The sequence below is a fragment of the Puma concolor genome, chromosome B1 (assembly GCF_028749965.1).
Source record: "Puma concolor isolate L17-30 chromosome B1, mPumCon1.1.hap2, whole genome shotgun sequence".
NCBI classification, from domain to species: Eukaryota; Metazoa; Chordata; class Mammalia; order Carnivora; family Felidae; genus Puma; species Puma concolor.
This window is the reverse complement of record NC_141670.1, coordinates 73151679-73174903: the sequence shown is the minus strand read 5'-3', so window position 1 is coordinate 73174903 and position 23225 is coordinate 73151679. Positions and strand designations below refer to the sequence as shown.

General features: G+C 37.2%; 1 protein-coding gene across 4 annotated transcripts in view; it reads right to left on the bottom strand.

The window, feature by feature from the left end:
- LOC147581690 (uncharacterized) overlaps positions 1-23225 on the bottom strand; it is an 80799-nt gene that overhangs the window by 47231 nt on the left and 10343 nt on the right. Inside the window, exon 4 of one of the 4 annotated variants that reach the window (XM_086704027.1) lies at positions 211-330. The exons of the other annotated variants lie outside the window; for them this stretch is intronic. The gene's annotated coding sequence lies outside the window, so the exon portion shown is untranslated. The remainder of the gene's footprint in view (positions 1-210; positions 331-23225) is intronic. 4 annotated transcript variants of the gene reach the window in all.

The window sequence follows — 23225 nt, the reverse complement described above, 5'->3', positions numbered from 1 at the left end:
GCTTTTTAGGAAAGAATGTATTTAAATATTAAATGTCGAGTAAAAATTACTGACAACCTAAATTTTCCCTATAATTATAATCTCTGAATATTCACTTCTGATGAGAACATGTAAAGTCTAATGACAGGAAGCATTATCAAAGATACAGAAATATTTCATAATAAATAGTTCAACCTATTAGATATCCATAACAATTCTAATTGTACATACCTAATAGTTTGGCCAGAGGTCAAACTATTCAGTTATTTGAGATGTGCACCTTCCCTGTGTGGCTGTTTGCTTCCTCAAATCCAGAAAGGAAGAGTCTCCTCTCAAGATGGATGCTATAATCTGATATAATATAATCATATGCATGTAATCACATCCCTCATTACTTTTGCTACACTCCATGGGCGAGAAACAAGTTACAGTTCCCACCCACACTAAAGGGGAGCGTACCATAAAAGGCCATGAACATCTTGGTGGGGATTATGGGGGTGGGGGCCACCTTTCCTCCCCAGGTACATACATATTTACATGGGCCATTTCACTTACTCTCAATAACTCTGTGACATAAGTACCATAAATGCCTTTATTTTACAGATGAGAAAATTGTGGCCCTAGAAAGATTCAATAATTTGTCCATGTATATGCATTGGAGTTTTGATTCAAGTTGCAGGATCTAAAAGTTGAGGTTGCTTGCCTTTTTTGGGTTAAGGTTTATTATTTAATAATCAATAAAAATTTCATAATAAAGTATATTGCAAAAGGGGAATGTCTTTTCAACTACTTTAGAAAGAATATATTTTAAAAGATTATTAATGTACTTACTCCATATTATTATTATCTATTCAAATAAGTAGTAAATTCCCTCTCAAGGTTAAAAAATTCTGAGCCTGAAATGATCTTCTGTTGGATTATTTGGACTATATTGATGAAAAATACAGATTTCTAGTATTTTATTCACATATTCATATTCGTTACAAGATTGTGTATTTTAGTGATAAAGTTCTGCATGTCAAAGATATATTTAAACCCAGATATTGAACTTAATTAAAATTTTCATTAACCTTGTTTCAGTACACTTTGAACTATTTTGTTTTAATCACATTTCTAAAAGGAAGGTGAGAGAGAGACAGAGAAAACGACCTGATCCTAAGCATTTAGTTTCTAATTAGCTGTAGGTTAGCTTTAAAGTGATGCAATGGTACACATAGGTCATTGTAATCATGAGCGGTGAATTCTTACCATGTTATCATTTAAGTTCTCTGAAATATAAAATAAATGGCAAAACCTCAGGACCCCTGGGTGGCTCAGTTGGTTGAGCATCCAAATCTTGGATGCTCATGATCTCATGGTCATGGGATCCACTCCCCATTGGGCTCTGTGCACTGAGCATGGAGCCTGCTTGAGATTCTCTTTCTCCATCACCCTTTGCCCCTCTTCCACACACTTGTGCACATGCATATGTACTCTTTCTCTAAAATAATAAAAAAAAAACAAATGCAGAAAGTGAGGCCTTAGCAGACTAAATAACATTTGTTGCAAAACACCCAATTTACCAAGATACCAGGCTTATTAGTGGACAGATTATAGGTGTTTTGCCCAAACAACTAAAAATGGAAAGCGATGACCACAGTCTCTAATGTTAGCTTTCACTGAGTGAGAATGCCCACCAGTACTCAGAGCCTGGGAAACATATATATTGACAGGTCAAAGTGAAGGACTGTCTATTAAATATCTTTAGGAAAATATTTCCTAAATCAACAGCCTTGGAAAAAATCAGCATCTTGTCAAGCAGTGAGTAATAACTTATGTATCCTTGAAAGTAAATCTTGGATTGGTCAAGCAATTTTCTCGGGATTACACAGCAAGTACAAAACAGAGCCAAGATTGAAACCCTGGCAATTGGACCCAGTAATGCCTTCATCTAGTGCTTCTCAATCCTGGTGCCCATAAGAATCACCTGCATGGCTGGGGTGCCTGGGTGGCTCAATGGCTTAAGCACTTGACTCTTGATCTTGACTCAGGTCATGATCTCACAGTTGGTGAGATCGAGCCCCATGTTGGGCTCTGTGCTGACAGTGAAGAACCTGCTTGGGCTTCTCTTTCTGTCCCATCTCCATTTGCTCTCTCACGCTCTCTCGCACTCTCTCTCAAAAAAAAAAAAAGAAAGAAAGAAAAAAGAAAAACAAAAGAATCACCTGCACAGCTTTCAAAAATTATAAATACTTTGGCCATATATGAGACTAATTTAAATCACAATCCCAGGGTTTGGAGCTCAGGCATTTATATAGCTTTAAAAAGTATTTCTGGGGATTTTCAGTAAGTAACGAGGGTTGCAAAGCATGATTTTATGCTCTATTATCATCATTATATGCTTATTCATATCAGTAAATTTTAGTACCACATCAAATTCTCTCAGCTATGTCTCCTGGTTTTATTGTTTGTTCTTATTTTTTTAACTTTTATAGTTAAGAGGACATAAGTATTATGTATTTTGGGAACCATATTCATTCAGATGAAGCCACAGACACAAATTCTCATAGAAACCTATCAAACATAAATGGGTAACAAAATCTGATTTTTTAAAAAGCAGTGTTATCTTAGTTTTGATTAATTTGTTTTTACCTCTTTATGTTACTTAAAAGAAGACTTCGTTTTTCCTGGGGTCTGAATTCATTCCAGTAAATGGATGTTTTTCTAACCCCTGTGCTCATGTGCTTTAATAAATGTTTTAAAGCTTCACAAAACATGGATTTATACTGTTCAAATCATTTTGGGATTAGGTCCAAGTTAATCATTTGTTCAAATGTCAGTACAAGCTGCAATTTTAGGGCAACTTTAGGTAGTTCATTTATTTCCTTTCTGAGCATTAGATAACAGGGTTGTCCTCACCTTCTTTTTTTTTTTTTTTTCAATATATGAAGTTTATTGTCAAATTGGTTTCCATACAACACCCAGTGCTCATCCCAAAAGGTGCCCTCCTCAATACCCATCACCCACCCTCCACTCCCTCCCACCCCCCATCAACCCTCAGTTTGTTCTCAGTTTTTAAGAGTCTTTTATGGTTTGGCTCTCTCCCACTCTAACCTCCTTTTTTTTTTCTTCCCCTCCCCCATGGGTTTCTGTTAAGTTTCTCAGGATCCACATAAGAGTGAAACCATATGGTATCTGTCTTTCTCTGTATGGCTTATTTCACTTAGCATCACACTCTCCAGTTCCATCCATGTTGCTACAAAGGGCCATATTTCATTCTTTCTCATTGCCACGTAGTACTCCGTTGTGTATATAAACCACAATTTTTTTTATCCATTCATCAATTGATGGACATTTAGGCTCTTTCCATAATTTGGCTATTGTTGAGAGTGCTGCTATAAACATTGGGGTACAAGTGCCCCTATGCATCAGTACTCCTGTATCCCTTGGGTAAATTCCTAGCAGTGCTATTGCTGGGTCATAGGGTAGGTCTATTTTTAATTTTTTGAGGAACCTCCACACTGCTTTCCAGAGTGGCTGCACCAATTATGCATTCCCACCAACAGTGCAAGAGGGTTCCCGTTTCTCCACATCCTCTCCAGCATCTATAGTCTCCTGATTTGTTCATTTTGGCCATTCTGACTGGCGTGAGGTGATATCTGAGCGTGGTTTTGATTTGTATTTCCCTGATGAGGAGCGACGTTGAGCATCTTTTCATGTGCCTGTTGGCCATCCGGATGTCTTCTTTAGAGAAGTGTCTATTCATGTTTTCTGCCCATTTCTTCACTGGGTTATTTGTTTTTCGGGTGTGGAGTTTGGTGAGCTCTTTATAGATTTTGGAGACTAGCCCTTTGTCCGATATGTCATTTGCAAATATCTTTTGCCATTCCGTTGGTTGCCTTTTAGTTTTGTTGGTTGTTTCCTTTGCTGTGCAGAAGCCTTTTATCTTCGTAAGGTCCCAGTAGTTCATTTTTGCTTTTAATTCCCTTGCCTTTGGATAACAGGGTTGTCCTAACCTTCTGATAAGAGTTTCACATTGATCTTATTCAAGAAAATCAGGTTTACGATCATGGTAATAGTGAATTTCTAGCTGTCATTGGTTTTGAAGAAACTAAGAACTAAGTTTGCCTTAATTAACTCCAGATACAAATTAACTAAAATATATATTACCAGGTACTCTGCTAAATAATTTTAACTTATTATTATTCCTCACAAATATTTTATTCTTATTTTTCAAAGGCTGCTATTTCTTTTTTATGCGTGAGAAAACCTGGCTCCCCAAGCTGATGAGCAACAAGAGCTCATCTCTATCTAGACAGGGATATTTGAGATATCATATGCCACACTCAAAAATATATATAGTTTTTCAAATCCCTACATTTAAATCTGTTTTAAATCTTTGGATCAAGATATATGTAATTAAATATACAGCCTAAAAAGAATACTTTTGTCATGTAAAGCATAAAAAGAAGACTGGGGATTAAGAAAAATGCATTTTGGAAATTGAAACTATACTAACCCATTCTAAGAAAAAAGTTCTCCTTCAGCCTTAAATACCCTGGGACATAATCATAATGGAAAAGAATTTTGAGAACAACAGCAAGAGTCTGGAAGAGTCTGTCTGAGAGTGTACAATTTGGGAAGTTCAAGAGACATGAGGATATTAATGAGAACTTTCTGATATTAAGCCACTGCCATGATTTAAATGATTAATTATGATAACATGAAAATCATCCCACGATACTAAATCTAGCCATGACCGATTTTTGTTCATTATGACTATTTTATTACAAAGATATGAAATTGCACAGAACAGAACTGAGTTATTCTGAAACTATTCTCTAATAGGCAGAAAATTTAAAAATCTTTAAAAATGGAATTGGATCTTAATCTTCTACTTCTACTTAATCTTTCTAATGAGAGGGAAGAGATACCTCATTCTATACCAATTTCCCATAGTTAACTTGACAGTCTTCTTCAGAAGTAATTTTAGCGTATCATTAAGGCAAATATGGTTAACCAAGTACCATTTGCAGATAAACAAAGTGTGGCTTTACATAATAATTGCAAGGAATATGAAGAAAGAAAAAGAAGGGATGTGAACTTTTGTGACATCTGCACAAGTATTTGTTAATGCACAAGGAAAATGCAATCAGTGAAAATGGCATTATTTTAAAAGTTTTTCAAAGTTGAAAAGAAAATGAGATTGCTCTAGATGAATAACAGTTAAGCCCCAATAAAGAAAATAATTCTATCTCTATTAAAGCCAACCTCAGCCCTGCTGTGTAATCATGTCTTTAAATACCCAGCCCTTATAGCCTTGTCTTCAGTCTGTTTTTCTCAGTATTGCTGAGGAAATGGAGAGATCATTTTGCTTCATATACAACTCATAAATTTTAATGTTGGTAAAGACAGTTAATTGCAATATCTAGATGATAGTGCCTTGTCACTTTTTATGCATAATTTTTTATTAAAGGGCTGGTCTAAAGTGTAGTTGCCACTAAAAGTGACAAGATGGTAAACTACTAGTTACTGCTGGGTTGCATTTCCAAGAAATGATGTAAATTAGTTTTCTATTTGTTGCAAGTAATGTAATTTAAACTCAAACCAGTTTAAGCCAAAAAAAAAGAGAATTTAACTGGTCACTTACATGAGAAGTACCAAGGGTGATGCCTCTCTCCCTCCATCTCTCAGTGCTACCTTCAGCTGGGTTGGCTTCATTCTCAGGCAGTCTTTCTCTGGTGAATGCCCACCAGTAGTTCAAGGAGTACAGTGTTCCCATAGTGATCATACATCCTGGTTCACTTAGGATCGTCTGAATTTGTGCCTATTGTATTGCAATATCGATAGTCTCCCCTTTCACTCTCAGAAGTGTCTTTCTTGGACCATAAAGCATACGGTCACCTTCCCTTATAGCCAGGGTAACCACAAAGCTTGTGACATCTGCACAGTACAACAGAGTTTTGTCATGCGGCATCTCTTTAACATTTACTCAGTGCCAGTTCTCTCTCCTACCTTGGTTGGAGACTTAGCTTCTATGAATTTTTTGCTCACTGTAAATGATAGGCAGCTCTGTGGTCATATGTAGTCACAGAATGGCTTCAATTCAGTTATAAGAATGTGTCTACTAGGAATTTAGCTTCTCGTTTTCTTTTTTTTTTTTAATAAAGTTTCGCATTTTAATCTTTCTGCAAATGTTCCACCTCTCTTCCCCTTCCACCAAGAGGTTAGCAACTGACTACCTTTGAAGAAAACTGGGGTCATCTGATTTTCCCCTCATTCACATCTTTCCTATTATGGTACCTACTGTTTCAAACACACCAAGATGAATGTAAGGAGATAGAAGAGAGGTGTTGGGTGAGGATAGCTCTTAAGAGGCTGGATGTCTTCACAGGCTTTGTATATGGCAGCTGGTTAAACTTAATCTTTTGTCCTTGAGGCACTTCCAGTTTATTCGACTGGGGCCCACTGAAGTTTCTTTTATTTTTTTTTTAATTTTTTTTGGGGGGCGCCTGGGTGGCTCAGTCGGTTAAGCGGCCGACTTCGGCTCAGGTCGTGATCTCGCAGTCCGTGAGTTCGAGCCCCGCGTCGGGCTCTGTGCTGACAGCTCAGAGCCTGGAGCCTGTTTCAGATTCTGTGTCTCCCTCTCTGAGACAGAGGGAGACAGAGCTTGAATGGGGGAGGGTCAGAGAGAGGGAGACACAGAATCTGAAACAGGCTCCAGGCTCTGAGCTGTCAGCACAGAGCCCGACGCGGGGCTCGAACTCACGGACTGCGAGATCACGACCTGAGCCGAAGTCGGCCGCTTAACCGACTGAGCCACCCAGGCGCCCTTGAAGTTTTTTTTAACCTGGTAGATGGGTGTCAGTTTTAGGTAGTTACTAGCAAATTCTTTGACAGCCCCTAAAGGTTCAGCATTCACATCTCACTTCTTGCTGCTAAGGTCTCTGCACCTTTCTAGGCAACCATGTTGAGCTAGACCCTTAAATAACTCTGAACTGCCTCCATTCTTCTTTGTGATCCATTTTGGTTCTCAAGAGACATTTATGAGTCTTCTGCCCCGTTATACTCTTAGAGTTCCAGATGACCCCAATGCAGCTCCCTCTCTCTTGTTAGCACAGGCTGCTATAGCTATTTTAGAAATGAAGCTACTATAGTCCTGTGTCTCCCAATTGCAGGAATATATTCCAAACTCTCTGAGAGGTCCCATGGAAGCCTTCTCTAGAGGCCTAGAGGTGAAGATCTCATACCTTCTCCCTCTTAGGTGGATTTAAGGACTCACAGGATGGCAATGAGGATCCCCAAGGAAATCTTACAACATCCTACTTTTTTTAACACTTTGAAACTTTTGCAGAATTTATCTGGTGAAGGGATCAAAGTATTGTTTGGCCATTTCTTTTATATAACATTCTAGCTTTGGTTTTTCACATTTCTTGCGTCTTGGTGTCTCTGTGGAAATTCCACTTAAACCTTCTATTACCTTAGTGATCCCAGAAAGAAAACAATTCTCTTTCCTTTAATGTCCAAATAATCACCACGAAAGGATTATGTTTGATCTTGCTTGGGACACATGCCCATGGAGAGAGGCTAATTTGATGGTCAGTCTAGGTCATATACTTATTTTTGTGATGGGGGAGATGGGTCTGTGTGAGTAGCAGCTCTACCAGAAGAGACAGGGTGGTAAAGTATCAGCTTCGAGACAGCAAAAAAGTGGCAGTTGCTATATATTTCTTTTGTTTTCAAATATAATTTCATTTTTTTCAGAGAGTATTTTAGTTCTTTTAAGCTAATTGAGACTTGCTTTATTGACCAGTGTATGGACTATCTTGATGTACGTTACATGTATACTTTATTTTTTTTTAATTTTTTAATGTTTATTTACTTTTGAGAGACAGAGAGATAGAACATGCGTGGGAGAGAGAGAGAGGGAGACACAGAATCTGAAGCTGGCTCTAGGCTCTGAGCTGTCAATAAATGTCAATAAAAACAAGCTGGTTGATGTTGTTTGAGTCTTCTATAAATTTATTGGTTGTCTCTCTACTTGTTCTGTAAGTACTGAGAATGAGGTTGAAATAGGCAACTATAACTGTATTTTTCATTTAGTTCTTTCTGTCAGTTCAACTGTCTCATCTTAGTTCTTTAAGTTTTTGTTTCACATCTTTTGAAGAATGTTTGAAGCATATTATGCATTTAGGATTATCATAACTTCTTGGTAAATAGAACACTTGACATACTTATTTTAGAAGTCCCTCTTGTCTATGCTAATATTTTGTGTTCTAAAGTCTGCTTGGTCTTAGTTTTCATTAACTTTGGAAAATTTTCAGACATCATTTCTTCAAATATGTGTGTGTGTGTATGTGTATGTATATGCATATACTACATATACATACATAAATACATATACATATAAGTATTTTTCTTCCTTTTGGCTAGTTTTGCTTGCTTTAACTTCAAACTCACTGTTCTTTCCCTACCCCACCCCTTATAGGCTCTAACTTGCTGGTAAGTTCATCTAGTAAGATTTTTATTTCCAATACTGTATTTTTCCTATCTAGAAGTTTCTTTTTTCATATATTCCATCTCCCTCTTAATTATGAGCATTAAGATGTACCCATTTACGTACCTGAGTATATTCAAACACTTAGGGTAACTGTGTTAATGTTCTTAATCTGCTAATTTTTATTATAGTTGCCATTTTGGTGTCTGTTTCTATTATCTGATTTTTCTCTTTGTTATGAGCCACTTTTTCCAACCTCTTTGCTTATTTATTTATTTTTGACTGGATGCCAGATATTATAATTTTTACATGGTTGAGTACTTGATTTTATTGTATTCCTTTGAATAGTGTTGGAATTTGTTCTGGTAGGTAGATGACTAACTTGTGGGACAGTCTGATCTATTTAAGGTTTGCTTTTAAGCTTTTTTCAGGGTAGTTTTTCTAGTATCCTCTAACCTTGGGTTTATTTAGCTCTATTTCTTAGCCATGACCATTTTTTAAATCTCTACTGATTGCCCTGTATATCAGGTGAGCCCTCTCAACTCTAAATAGTGAGAATTCAAAAGATTTTCAGCCCCTGTATGAGCTCTTGGAGAGTTTCTGTCTCACATTTCTCTAGTAATTGTTCTTTCCAAGGAAGTGTTATTTTTCTAGTCTCATGAGGACCTCCCTTATGCATTCACAGATTAGTGTTCAATCAAAAATTCAAAGGACAGGTTTTATAGTTCTTTTTTTTTTTTTTATATTCTGTCCTGTAAATCCTTGACCTTATGACCTCTCCAAACTCTGATCACTGTCTTCTCAACTCAATGAGATAAATGAGCCATATTTAGAATTTCATACTCTTCTCTTGAAATGTTCTCTGGGAAGAAAGCTGGTTGAATTATAGACGTCATCTCATTTGTTTATTTTGTGCCAGGGACCATGGTCCTGCACTGTTCTCTTATCTCTAAGGATAGCTGTTTTCTATATCTTGTTCAGTTTTCTAGTTGTTTACAGCAGGAAGGTAATTCCAAACTCTGTTACTTCCACATGGAAGGAAATGCTGCCATCACTGATTTTAAAAATAACATTTCCTCTGTGATTTTTTTTTAAATTGCTTATAAGCCCTACGTGTGCAATTGGGGAAGTGGTTTTCTTTAACACAAAAGGTGCTCATATCTACTTGTCCTAAAAATTTGCTTGAATGAAATTCATTACACAGATGATTTTCTACATTTTTCCTCATCTTGAAACAATATAACTGCTCAGTGGAATACACAGAATGATTTTAATTTGGATTTTCTTTCATCGTTGTATTACTCATACAGCTGGCTAGATTGATTTTTCAGCAATTTGTATGGCTTATAAAGTTTGTGATTCTTTCTGTTATTTTGTAAGAAACAATGAAATCCTTACCTTTATGCCTAGATTATTTTTAATATTCTAGGGAAAAACAATCTTCCTTTAAACCTGGGAACTCTAATTTATATATTTGATTTTTCATATTTTTTCTTTGCAAAATGTTAAGCTTTTTGTTTTCATAGTTCCTGTATTAGAGTAGGAATGTTAGTAACTGTCCATTTTTATGAAAAATTTAATATTAAATAATTACTTGAATATTGACACGTTTAAAACTATGTGATATAGATAGACAAATAGATAGAAGCATGTACAGATGAATAGATAGATTCTCTGTGATAGCAACACCTATAAATTTGGACTCATGAAATTATTTTGTGATAATTCAAATGATATAAGTAGCCGACTAGTGATGAGATTTACAAAAATGGTGAAAGACTCTTAGTAAAGTTAAGCATTTAAACAAATTACAGTACCCCCTCAATTTATATGTCTCTGTATTACTAGAAAAGTCAGAATGTTTTAAAACTGTGAAAAAACACTTTGCACTTTTTATAAGACAAGGAAATTAATTCCTAGGCTCATCTAAGTTTTCACTTGCACAATTACTTCATGGTACATTCAGAAATTATATGTACACAGGATATTTGTAGTGAGGATTTGTCCTGATACTTGAAGACGCCTAGAATCCCTTGATCTCACCCAATAAATGGCAGTAGTACCTTCTCAATCCCCATCCTTGTGGCCTCTAAATACCCCTCACAACATTTTTAAGTGTATTCTTTAGGATGGCATCACCTGTAGATTGAAATATTATTCAAAGAGTTAGGAAGAAATAAATCTTGGTATTTATAATGCACCAACCATTTATCTGTCCCTTTAAGTATCTTCTCTAAAAGAGAATGGAGAACAGTCTCCTAACCAGAACACTGAGAAAAACACTGGTGAGAACAGCACAAACTCCCTTGAGAAACATGGTGGAGGCTGTTCTTCGTAGAGTTTATCATCTCCAGAGAGACATGGAGAGGCTGCCACTAAAACAGGCTTCCTGGTTTCAGTAGGGGATGATGGGATTCCCAATGGAAGAAGCCAAACAATAGAATTTAACCGTTTAAGGTGGGTGTGATTTCCATTATTGTGGAAACTATGGCATTAGTCCTAGAAGAGTAAGTAGAATGTTTTTATCCACCTAATAACTAATGGCTAATCAGTATGGGATCCCTAGGGCCAAAAGAGTTGTTGTCCCTCTCATTTATTGCCTAAGTTAAATTATATAACTTTTTAATCTCTGCCACATTGCTCTGCTTCCCACCCCCCACCACAAAAAGAAAAGAAACAGGAAAAGAAAACCGGAACTTATTTGAGTTGTCATGAGGGAAAACCATGGAACGTCACTCAACTCTTGGGTCTGAATCAGTTCAAAGACCCATAATTCTTCAGTGAAGAGCAAATTAGTAATTCTGGCTCAGGATCCAGAAACCACTGTGCTTCATTAATCACAGTAAAGGGTAATTAGAGTGATTTGGTTTAAGGAGTTTGGGTCATAGTCTGTGACTCCAGAATGTAGCAATCATCCCAATTTCTGAATGTATGGTTCGTGTTGATCTACTTGGCAACTCTCATGGCAGCCACATTGCTTGTCTCTTCTGTGAAATGAGAGATCTCGTGAAGTACCAAGTAATAGTTTGTGGGACCCTCTTTCCTTGCCAAAAATGAAGAAAAGGAAGTCTTAGGAAATCACAGATGTTAGTGTCACCATCAAACACAGATTCAGAAGGAGTGATTCTTGTATTTCCCCCCTTAACTCCCCTATTTAGTCTATACAGAAATTCAATAAGGCAGTAACTCCTTAAAGGTGATCAAGGTATATTTCATTTACTATTTGGTTTAGTAAACCAAAACAGTTCCTGGCACCTGGAATTCAGCTTTCGATATCACATATTTCATAATTTAATCACAGTGAGTAGAAAACATCAGAAGAGGTTTGCTTTTGCCTGGCAGATACAGCCAGGCCCCATCACCCTCTGGCCTTTCAAGACTGTGTCAGGTCCCTGACTCTGGGCCATAAGTAAATCAATAGAAACTTTGATTATTTCATCATACTACAGGATTATACATGTGTTGACTTCATACCGACAGGACCTACTGAGAAACAACATGATGTACCCTAAATGTTCTAGTAAGAATGAGAAATAAATCCCATGAAAATTCAGGGTCTGTTACTTTAGTAATGTTTGGGGGGGGCAGTAGTGGTCTTGGTTATGTAGAAATACCCCATCGGAATGTAAGATTAGTTGCATTAACTACCGCTAAAAGTGATGTACATCAGTCACTTGGTGGATATCTTTGGAGTTTAGGGATAACAAAAAACTACATTTGGTCAGAGTCACCCAACTAATTTACCAACAACCTAGAAACCATTAAATTTGAACAGATCCTAGAGAAAGAGAAGCATTTGTGACTGGATGACAGAGAAGTGTAAGCTAATGTCACTTGGCAATTTGATCCAACAGATAATGATGCTTTATGTATGTGTGTTATGCAAAGCCTCTCCGAGGCCCCAACAGGAGAATCACAATGACAGCCCCTTGGGCTTTAAAGTAAAGTCTTCTTGGTTAGAAATATTATTTTGAGATACTGCTGTTGGTTTTCAATAGGAGCTTTGAAGAGAGTGACACAGGACACCAGGAGAACATGCAGTCCGTTTCCCATCATGACTATTTGGGTTTAACTAATATGCTAAACCATAAACTTGAGTACCCCTAGTGGCATTCCATCCCCAAATAAATGTATTAAGAGCAATTCCATGGCCTGAAAAATTCATGAATCTACAAGTTGCATAAGCAATTGGCTCACATTCTTTATGTGTTGTGCCTACTTTGCCAATGGATGCCTCTTTTCTTTTTTTTTTAAATGTTTTTTAATGTTTTTTTTTAATTTATTTTTGAGACAGAGAGAGACAGAACATGAGCAGGGGAGGGGCAGAGACAAAGGGAGACAGGCAGGCTCCAGGCTCTGAGCTGTCAGTACAGAACCTGATATGGGGCTCGAACCCACAGACTATGAGATCATGACCTGAGCCGAAGTCGGATGCCCAACCAACTGAGCCATCCAGGTGCCCCTGAATGCCTCTTTCAGTACATATTTATAATCTCTGGGAGAGTTCTCTCTGACACAGTGATGAAAAATGTGAGTTTAATTTCCAAATTCTTTTGCATAATAAACTGGCTCCATCCAGGAGTGAAAAACTGTAGCATTCACCAGCTAAGGGGTGGCCCTGAGAGACAGTCTAGGAGGAATTACTTCAAGTTGGGCATAATTTCAAATGGAACCTCTAGTTTTCCCAAGATTTTCTGGAAGAGGAGATGGCCAGAAGCATGGGTTTACATACATTTACAGGAAATTTCCAATGATTATTTGAAGGATTAAAGGAATAGAAAGAAGCAGGCTTGCAGGAGGAAGGGATCGTGGATATCTGAGAGATGTCCTAGAGTGAGGACACTTGTGAACCATGTCAATGCTTGCTCCAAGACTAAAAGTACTCAGTAATCAGGTGGATAAGAGGACCTACTCTGTAGAGCGATTCCTTACTGGGTGCATGAGCAAAGCACCAACAGTGATGGGATAGAAGTTACACAGGGACTCAACAACATAGACTACCTCTGCAAAGCCCAAACCTCTCCCAAAGCCCCTAACTGAATCCCAAACCCACATTAAACAAGCCAACATGATGTCTACTTCATAATTAACATAACAACTATTGGGAACCTGGGGGGCTTAGTGGGTTGAGCACCTGACTCTTGATTTCAGCTCAGGTCAGGATCTCAGGGTTTGTGAGATGGAGCTCCGCATCAGGCTCTGCACTGACAGCACAGAGCCTGCTTAGGATTCTCTCTCTCTCTGTCTATCCCTCCCCCACTCTCTCAAAATAAATAAATAAATAAATAAACTTATTAAAAATCTATAAACTTAAAAAAATCTGTAAAATAACAGCAGTTAATGTACATCTTTAGTAAATTCCACTCTCTGCCTACAAATGTATTTGTATTTGGTAATACAAATACTTGCCTTGTAAATGTATTTGGTATTTCATACCCAGCTAAGTCTTATGACAGAGTGCCTAACTCATCTATCATCACTGTCTCAAGTCTCCCTTACCCTGCAGATCCAAAGGTCATCCTTTGAACCAAATCTTACTGGATAAGAGCCATGTAGAATAATTACTGGTGCCAGAGAAATAATTTCTACTTGGAAATGTTTTAGGGTATTTCATGTTGGACTTTGAAAAGCCCATGCTATTTGCTTTCATGTCAAGGCTAAGAAACAAAGCCCAGTAAACCTTCTCAACCTATAAATAAATTTGAGTACATTTCTCCCTCTTATAGATCCTACAACATATACTTTCAGAAATGACTTTCATTAAACTGTGAAGTAGGGACCCCCCCTAAGCCATAAAAGAGTTACCAGATCTGTACTACTCAGTTGGCTTTGTAGGTACTGGCTCCACATATAAAGTACAATCCTTACTTCTTACTGTTGAGCCTGCCATACTCGAACAAATGAGATTCATTCTCAAATATTGTACTGTGTGATGGCCTTCACTGCATAACCAATTTTTCCAGTTGTGCCCTGGTAAAATGTGGGACAGATGATGATGACGATGATGATGATTGTTAAAGTCTACTTACTTATAGGGCAAGGTGCCTGGGTAGCTCACCCTGGGTGAGCCCGGGGTGCCTGGGTAGCTCAGTTAGTTAGGTGTCTAACTGAGAGACAGAGACAGAGAGAGAGAGCGAGTGAGCGCATGATTGGGGGAGGGGCAGAGAGAGGGAGAGAGAGAATCCCGAGCAGGCCTCGTGCTGTCAGTATGGAACCTGACACAAGGTTCCAACGCAAGTCTAACGTGTAACCAATTGAACCAGCCGGGCACCCCTAGATCCTATTTTTAAAAATGCAAATTAATATTCTCATCTTCTGTTTTTTTGTTTTTAACTAATCAAAGGCATGATACAATATGGAACACAAAATATTATTTACCATCTGGGTGGATTGCATAGAAGGTAAAACAAACATACTTTTACTATACATTGTTATGGGCAGACTAAATACTTTAAACAAAGTTTTCCTACCAGAAAGGAAACTGTTCTAGATGTGTTCATACAATATCTGGGAATAAAAAGGTTATAAGATCCTCAAAATAAATAAATAAATAAATAAATAAATAAATAAATAAATAACACCTGAATAAGCCCATCAATCTGGGTGAATTTTGCCAAGAGTTGAACATAATTCTTTTATATCTCAGGTAATATAATCAAAGTAAATAAATTTCACTTCTCTCAAACCTTCTTCAACTTACTGTACAAAATTAAGTTTTGCCTTTCAGTATGTTCTTTCAGGTTTTAGGACAATCTTATACTTTATTTTAGGACAAAACTTTCCCATTGAAAACAAGAGAAGAACCTCATATTTCATACACTATTCTATTTCATATACATATATGCTCCTGCCCTAGGCTCAAATTACCCATAAAAACTACAAAATTTAACCAAATTAACTTCTATTTAACTGGGAAGTACATAATGGATGATCATTTATCACATACAGGCCATTCAGCAAACAAGCAAAACTCACCAACTAGAGCCCCACACATCACTTTTATATCTCTGAAATGTGACAAAAATAACAGTATATATTTATGAACAAGACCCAAGAAGATAGCCACTCTGTAATATACTGAACTAAGGACAAAAGTTTTGTATACTAAAGACTATGCTTTATGACCAAGATATCAATATTCCTTCTTACTTAAAAAGTTATCTAGGAATTCAAAGATTATTTATTAACTAAGTTTAATATTAGTCTGAGGTTGTAAAGTTAACTAACAATCCTGGATATCATGTTTTAAGCTTACAAATTAGAAAACACTATGACTGCTGATACAAAACAATTTTTCAGCCCTGTGATCCAATTTAGAGGGACACGATTTTTACATTATCCATAATTATAAATATTTTGTTTTTGATCACTGAAGCAGTATAAGAAATCTAGGCAGTTTAGATGAGCTAGTATAAACTAGTATCAAAACAAAGACAAATCTGGTAATCACATCAGGGAAAAGTCATATAACTGTGCTTTTAAATCACACTTATTTAAATAATCTGATCTATCTCAGGATTTACCTTGATTACATGAACTTGGATTCTTATTTTTTTAAATACTGGCTTTACTCTTATTTTTTCATTTTTCTTTTTTTCTTTCTTTCTTTCTTTTTTTTTTTTTGAGAGAGAGATGTGAGTGGGGGAGAGGAGAGGAGCAGGGGGAGAGAGAGAGAATCTTAAGCAGGTTCCGCATTCAGCATGGAGCCCCACCCAGGGTCTCAATCGCACAACCTTGTGATTATGACCTGAGCTGAAATCAAGAGTCAATGTTCAACCCACTGAGCTACCCAGGTACCCCTGAACTTGGATTCTTACATAAAAATATTTCTTAGGTTTCAGTGAAAAGGAAATTTTTTCCTAAAAGTCTAACATATGGAAATATGAATAGTTCAACATCTTTATTTTGTACAAACATGGGGAAATATGAGATTTACATTATTATTCTTATTAGTCTTATTATTCTCTGAAAACCAGTTACAACAAAGCTCCTTTAATTAGAGGAACTTCAAAATCTAATTAATTACTACCTAATGGAAATAGGAAATATTTTACACTCTTACAAAAGATAAAGACTTTGCCTTATTATTGACATCTAAGTACACAACTTTCAACTTCACTCCCATAACCTCAGCTATGGGTAAAGTGAACACAGAAACACAAAAATACACTATTCCAGACCTCAAAAAGATGTTCTCTTTTCTAGTGGGCACAGAATGATTCCTTAGTTGATTTGTGTATACACGTAGATAAATGATCACAAAATAATGAGAAAGTGAATTCCCTGTCACTTATCACGCAACAGAGAATAGATCCCCATCATCTTGGTAGGGATCATCCAATGGCCAGATCATTGTTTTCTGTTCATTGTTGCCATTATTGAGGAATAACATTTGCTATGTGCAAACTGAAACCAGAATCTATAAAAGACAAGAACCGGAAACAAACAAACAAAAAATCAGTAGAAATAATAAAACCTAGGGTATCAAAGAGTCAGCAAAGGTAAAGTTTGATTGCAAGTTAAAATAATTTCAGAAGGAGAGGAAGTGACAGAAAGAGAGAGAGAGAGATCTCTTGGTTGGCCAGTACAGTGTAATTGGCTCCATTAAGAGTTTGGTTGGGGGGCGTCTGTGTGGCTCACCTGGCTTTGGAGCAGGTCATGATCTCATGGCTCGTGGGTTCAGGCCCCGTGTTGGCTCTGTGCTGACGGCTCAGAGCCTGGAGCCTGCTTCAGATTCTGCGTCTCCCTCTCTCTGTGCCCCTCCCCTGCTCATGCTCTGTCTCTGTCTCTCAAAAATAAATAAATGTTAAAAAAAAAATTAAAAAAAAAAAGAGTGTACTTGGGCATCTTGGTGGTACCTCCACAATCACTAAAGTATAAATTTCAAAAAGTCAAACTAAAGTAAGAAACAAGAATCACACAAATATAAACGTGTCAAATATTTTATTCAACTTATTAAAAATGGCCGAAACAGTGAGATGATAGGGTTGATTCAGAAAGCATTTGAGGATCTAGTTATTAATAGACAAGTTGATGAAGAAATATTAACATAAGATTTCTAATTTGGTAAAGAAAGCACTTAACGTCCTACAGCAAAATAAGCTACAACCTTTGGGTTATCTCTTGTACCAGAAAGAAATCATTTGCAACTCTACCGGTCAAAAATATATAAGTTAACGTGTAACCTAACTAAGTCTGGGAACTTTAATCAGTTGTAAATAGAGTGTTGAACAAAGAACATTTTCCTAGGTAATAAATTAAACCTTTGGAGGGCCTGGTAAACAATGCCACTGTATATCATTGAAAACACATGCTACTCACTTTTTTTTTTCTGGCCATATTTCACAGTTGTAAATACTTTTTCATAACATCAACTGATGGGCACATCAACTCCAACAGATCTAAAACTAACTCAACTGTCATTCTTTCAAGACAGATTTCTTTCTTTCTTTTTTTTTTTTTTTGACTTCTTATTTTGATTAAAGCCATCACTATATCCTCAATCATCAAGTTCAAAGTTTGATAATCAAGCTATCCCCTACATCCCTACAAATAATCACCTACTCTAATTCTTTCTTTCTTTCTTTCTTTCTTTCTTTCTTTCTTTCTGGTCTTTCTTTCTTTCTTTTTGAAAGAGTGGGGTAGGGGCAGAGAGAGAGGGAGAGAGAGAGAATCCCAAGGGGGCTCCACACTGTCAATGCAGAGCCCGATGTGGGGCTTGAACCCATGAACTGATGAGATCAGAACCTGAGCCAAAATCAAGAGTTTGACACCTAACTGCCTGAGTCACCCAGGCAACCCTAGATATTTCTTTTCCAACCTTTTGAGATCTCCCCTCGAAGTTTCATCCTTGCCATGTTTTTGTGCATATTCCCTAAGTCTCTAGGTCAGTGTTTTCAAACCTTAATGAGTATCAGAATCACATGGAGAGTGTCAAAGACAGACTCTAAGGTGTCTCTCATTTTCCCTGAATCCTGGTATTCAAGCTCTGTGAAATGTCCTACTCTTGAGTATGGGCACCATGTGGATTATTTCTTACCAGTAGAAGAAGGCAAAGGTGTTGGAAGGTCCCCTCAATGATTATGTTACATAAAATTGTAACTTCCCTCTTGCTAGTAGACTCTCTCCCTCCCTTGGGAGGCTTTGATGAAGTAAGCCTCCATGTAAAGAGGCCCATAAAAAGGAGAGAAAGAGAGAAGCTTCCAGGCAACAACTAGCAAGGAGTTGGGCAATCAGTCCAAGAACCCACAAGGAACTGAGACTTGCTAACAGCCATCTGAGTTTAGAAGCAGATCCTCCCCCAGGAGAGCCTCACATGAAACCCCAGCCTTGGCCAACATCTTGATGGTAGCTTTGTGAGTGACTTGAAAGCGGAAAACCTGGCTAAACCACTCTCCAGTTCTTGATCCACAGAAACTCTGAGATAGTAACTGTTGTTTTAGCTGAGAAGCTTGTACTAATTTGTTATGCAACAAGGTATAACAATAAGGGCACTTTTAAAAACTACAGGACCTAGTCCCATGTGATTCTGTAAGTTTGGATGAAAACCCGAAATCTGTAGAGTACTTTGAAATTCTCCATGTAATTCTTTTCTTAGAATCTGTCTCTATTGTAAATCACTGCTCTAAGACATACCCAACCCTTCCAAAAAACTTTCACATAGCTACCAGAATGTTATCAACTCAGAAAATAACACTTTTTGTGTGCTTTAAATCTCTCAGTGACCACAGATTACCAACACGATAAAATCCAACTATCTAGCATAGAGTACAAAGCCTTCAATTACGTGGCTACTACATGTTTCCCCCTATAATTTCCTAGTCACTCCTATAAAAACATACCAAACTTCCTGTCAGATCCTTTCATATCTCCATAGGTTTGTGACTGATGTTTCAACTGCTTAGAATTTCCATCCTCTATCCCAGCTTCCGTCAAGTAGCAAACTATTCATTTGTATCTGCAGGATACAAATAAAATTTCATCTCCTCTATGAATCACACATCTATTATAGGACTTATCACCTTGCAATACAATTAACTTTAATAATTTGTCTCTTGTGCACCAGATTGTCAGCTTTTGTATGGCCAAGGCCTGATTTCATTAATCTCTGTTTATAGCAGCATTGTTAAAGATTAGATCTCAATCGTAGGCACACAGTAAAATTCATGCCACAAACTCGTTGCTCAGTGAAATCCAGAAAGAATAAAAAATATGTGTTCAGCCCCAGTTGCTTATAAACTACCAGACCCACTGTCTTGCTGTTGCTCTTATCCTTAACATATGCATTTTTCCTGGTAATTCAAGTTTTTATAAATCAAATAATATGGTTGACTTTCACTACCAAAAGGAATTCTTTAGCAAATATTTTGTTAAGCAAAGAATCCTTTTGAAAGCACAAAGTTATTATCTATATACTTTAGTCTTTCTTGCTCTTAAGTTATACTGAGTTGTCTCTAAAGCAGAGCTCATCTGAATTTTGCCTTTCAAATTGTATATCTGAACAAAGGCTTTTTTCCTCTGTGTTAGTCTCTGAATACACATCAGGACTAATACCTTGGTTTTTAGATCCCCAGAGGAGAAGATGCAGCTCAAGCTTGTACAGAAACTGATTTTAGATGAGTTTCGAAAATGAGGCAATGACAATACAAGAATTGCATGGGTCACATTTGAATGCAAATAAAAGTTTTAAAAATTCCAATTTCAAGCGATAGAAAAAGCCATCTTTCTGCTGCCCCTAACCAGGAAAATACTTAGAAGATTATAGAATGATTCTAGTACTTGAAAGTGGCTTAGATGCCCATTTTCAAGTATTAGGTCCTTTAAGTGAAAGGGTCAAGAACATGGCTATTCAGTTTTAAGCTTTTAAGAAAAGCAAGGTATTGAAAACACATTTTGTAATCATGAAGTGGATTAAATAAAGGAGAGGCTACTCAAGAACCAACAGGCAACAATTTCTCTGCCACTTTCCTATTATTTGTGGCCTTACCCTGCCTCTGTCTCCTATTGGTGAGGAGGGGACAGATAGTTAATCAAATGAAGACGCTTGTCATATATTCCCGTTGTCTTCGCAGATATTCCTATGTAATTTTTAAATTAAACACTTGTAATTTGTGCTATCTGTACAAAAGGGTACACACGGTATAGGAATTGGGAAAATGTAAATGAACATTCCATGCATAATTAACCCAGAAATTCATTGAATGACCTAAGTCAGGATTGCCAAATATCAATGGCAATTTACCTGGAATTTATCTGAGTGTTCGTTCAGAACTTTAAGATACAAGGTTACATCTACATTGATCAAATGAACAAACAGGTGGGTCAATATCCAAGCCACTTACTTAGAGGAAATAAAGCAAATTGGTATTTTCCCCCCATTTTAGTTCTTTAGTTTTTTACACAAAAAGCATTAAAAATGAGTATTGTTTGATTTTTGTTTCCTTCAGGGTTTCAAGGTGGGAAGACAGGTGTTCATCAGGGAGTGAAATAATCACATAAAATGTAAAACTGAAGGTATTCCAAGTGTCGGGAGAGAGACACAAGTGGGTAATTGCTCTCTGACAAATATTTGACCTGCGAGGCTTGGTGAGGTACTATTTCCCTAAGGAAGTAACTTCTAGTTCGTGACTTCTAGCTAGAGAATTAATTAAGCAAAGAGATGTATTCCCACGAATTTACACCGGATAATTTATATCTACAAATAATTTTCTCTATGGAAACAAGATGCATTGACACATTAAATCTATATGAGCCATGGGAAGTGAAGCATTTCCCAGCAATCTCTGAAGAACAGAAAAGTCTAAATAATTCAGGTACTACAATTCTATCTCTCTCTCTGCCATTATTACTTATTCATTTCTTTGTTCCCTTACTTATTTGCATATTAACAAGATGCTCCTCTAGATTAGCGCTGGTCAAAGCTAGATATACGTTCCCATGATCTGGGAAGCCTGCTGATTGCTGATCGTATCCCTCACTCCAAGAGATTCACTGGCTGCAGAGTCTGGGGTGAGGTCTGGGAATCTGCATTGCTGTGAGGGACCTCAGATGACTTTGATGAAGGGAAGCCTAGCACCATGGTTTGACAAACATAGCCCTGGTTTATGTAATTGTATTCCACATCTGTATTGTCTCCACTATGCTCATCCAATCGTAATCTTAGTATTATACCTATATAATCCACTCAACAGAAGGCATATTTGCATTTTCTGTATGCTTTCACTGTGACAGGTAAACTTAAGTTAGTAATTGGCATCTCCAAACAAAACAATTTCTTTATCAGATTTGATGTGCTCACAAACCAAGAGCAAGATGAATGAATCAGTCAAAACCCTTATTAGAGCTATTTTTTATACTGCCACATAAGAGAAAACATTTTAAAAAATGCCAGAGGACAGATCGGCTAGAAGAGTATAATACTCTGTAATATTTGCTCTTGCTTATTAGTAGTGTTGAGGGAATAACTCAGTGGTGATAAAGAAAACATAGATTAAATCCCAGGAAATGGAATTTTCACTCAAGTGTGGTCTAAATGTTAAAGGATTGAATTGAACATTGAACATCTTAGTAACTATTTCTAAGAGTTAACGCAAAATCCTGAATGATCACCCACACGTGACCATGTGATTTTCAGAAGGTCAGGAGGTTCTGCTGCTAAAATCTCCAAATAGAAACAAAAGCAGAAGCACATCCCTTCTACACACTGGCTGGTGCTCACCATTCCACCATTAGAGCACCTTTCTCTCTGCTGCACCTTTCTGGTAAGGTGGCAGGCAACCCAACACAAATTACCTCTAAGGCTTTCCTGAGAGTAGGTTATGATGGAAGGAAAGAGAAGGAAAAAAACACCAAAGAGAAAATTCACATCCTTTATCTTTTAAACTTTTAAGGGGTTGTGGAAGAGGGAAAGAAAGACAGTGAAGAGAAAGGACATACACTAACATAATTATCTTGAACAGAAGTTGCACAATCGCGGCCTCAAAGAAAATGAAATTGAGGGAGATTATAGATTGAATTCAGGGGAGTTTGGAATGGCTGGAGTGACCGAAAATAAATAGGAGTCTGAGAGAAAGGTGTCTATGGCCTTTTAGTGTGTGATTGTAATTGGTTCTAGATTCGAGTTTGGAGTAGCAGTTTGAATTAGGGAAGAGACAAAGGTAACCACGCCACTAGATCAGACCCTCTCATCTTTGTATTTATAAAGTTCCATGTGCGATTCTAATGTGGGCTCCCTGTTGAGAAGAGCTACCGTGGGCTGTGGTGTTTGAAGAGCACTCTGTGGACAGAACAGTAAATCTATTAACCTTGAGAGATTTCATGAATATCTGAAGAACAGATGCTATATGTTTCACTTTGCCAGAACCACCTCTGTTAAAATAAACTTTATATGATACATATTTTCATTATTCAAAATAATAAGGTTAACTTAAAAAAATGCGAGAAGAGGGGTGCCTGGGTGGCTCAGTCGGTTGAGTGTCCGACTTCGGCTCAGGTCATGATCTCACAGCTCGTGAATTCAAGCCCCGCGTCGGGTTCTGTGCTGACAGCTCAGAGCCTGGAGCCTGCTTTGGATTCTGTGCCTCTCTCTCTCTCTGCCCCTAACCCACATACATTCTGTCTCTGCCTCTCTCAAAAATAAATAAACATTAGAAAAAAAATTATTAAAAAAAAAAGAAAGAAAATGCAAGAAGAAAGACAAAAGAAAAAAAACCACATATAGTTTGTATGGCATAAATATAGTTAGCTTTGGAGTATATTTTCCTTCCAGTCA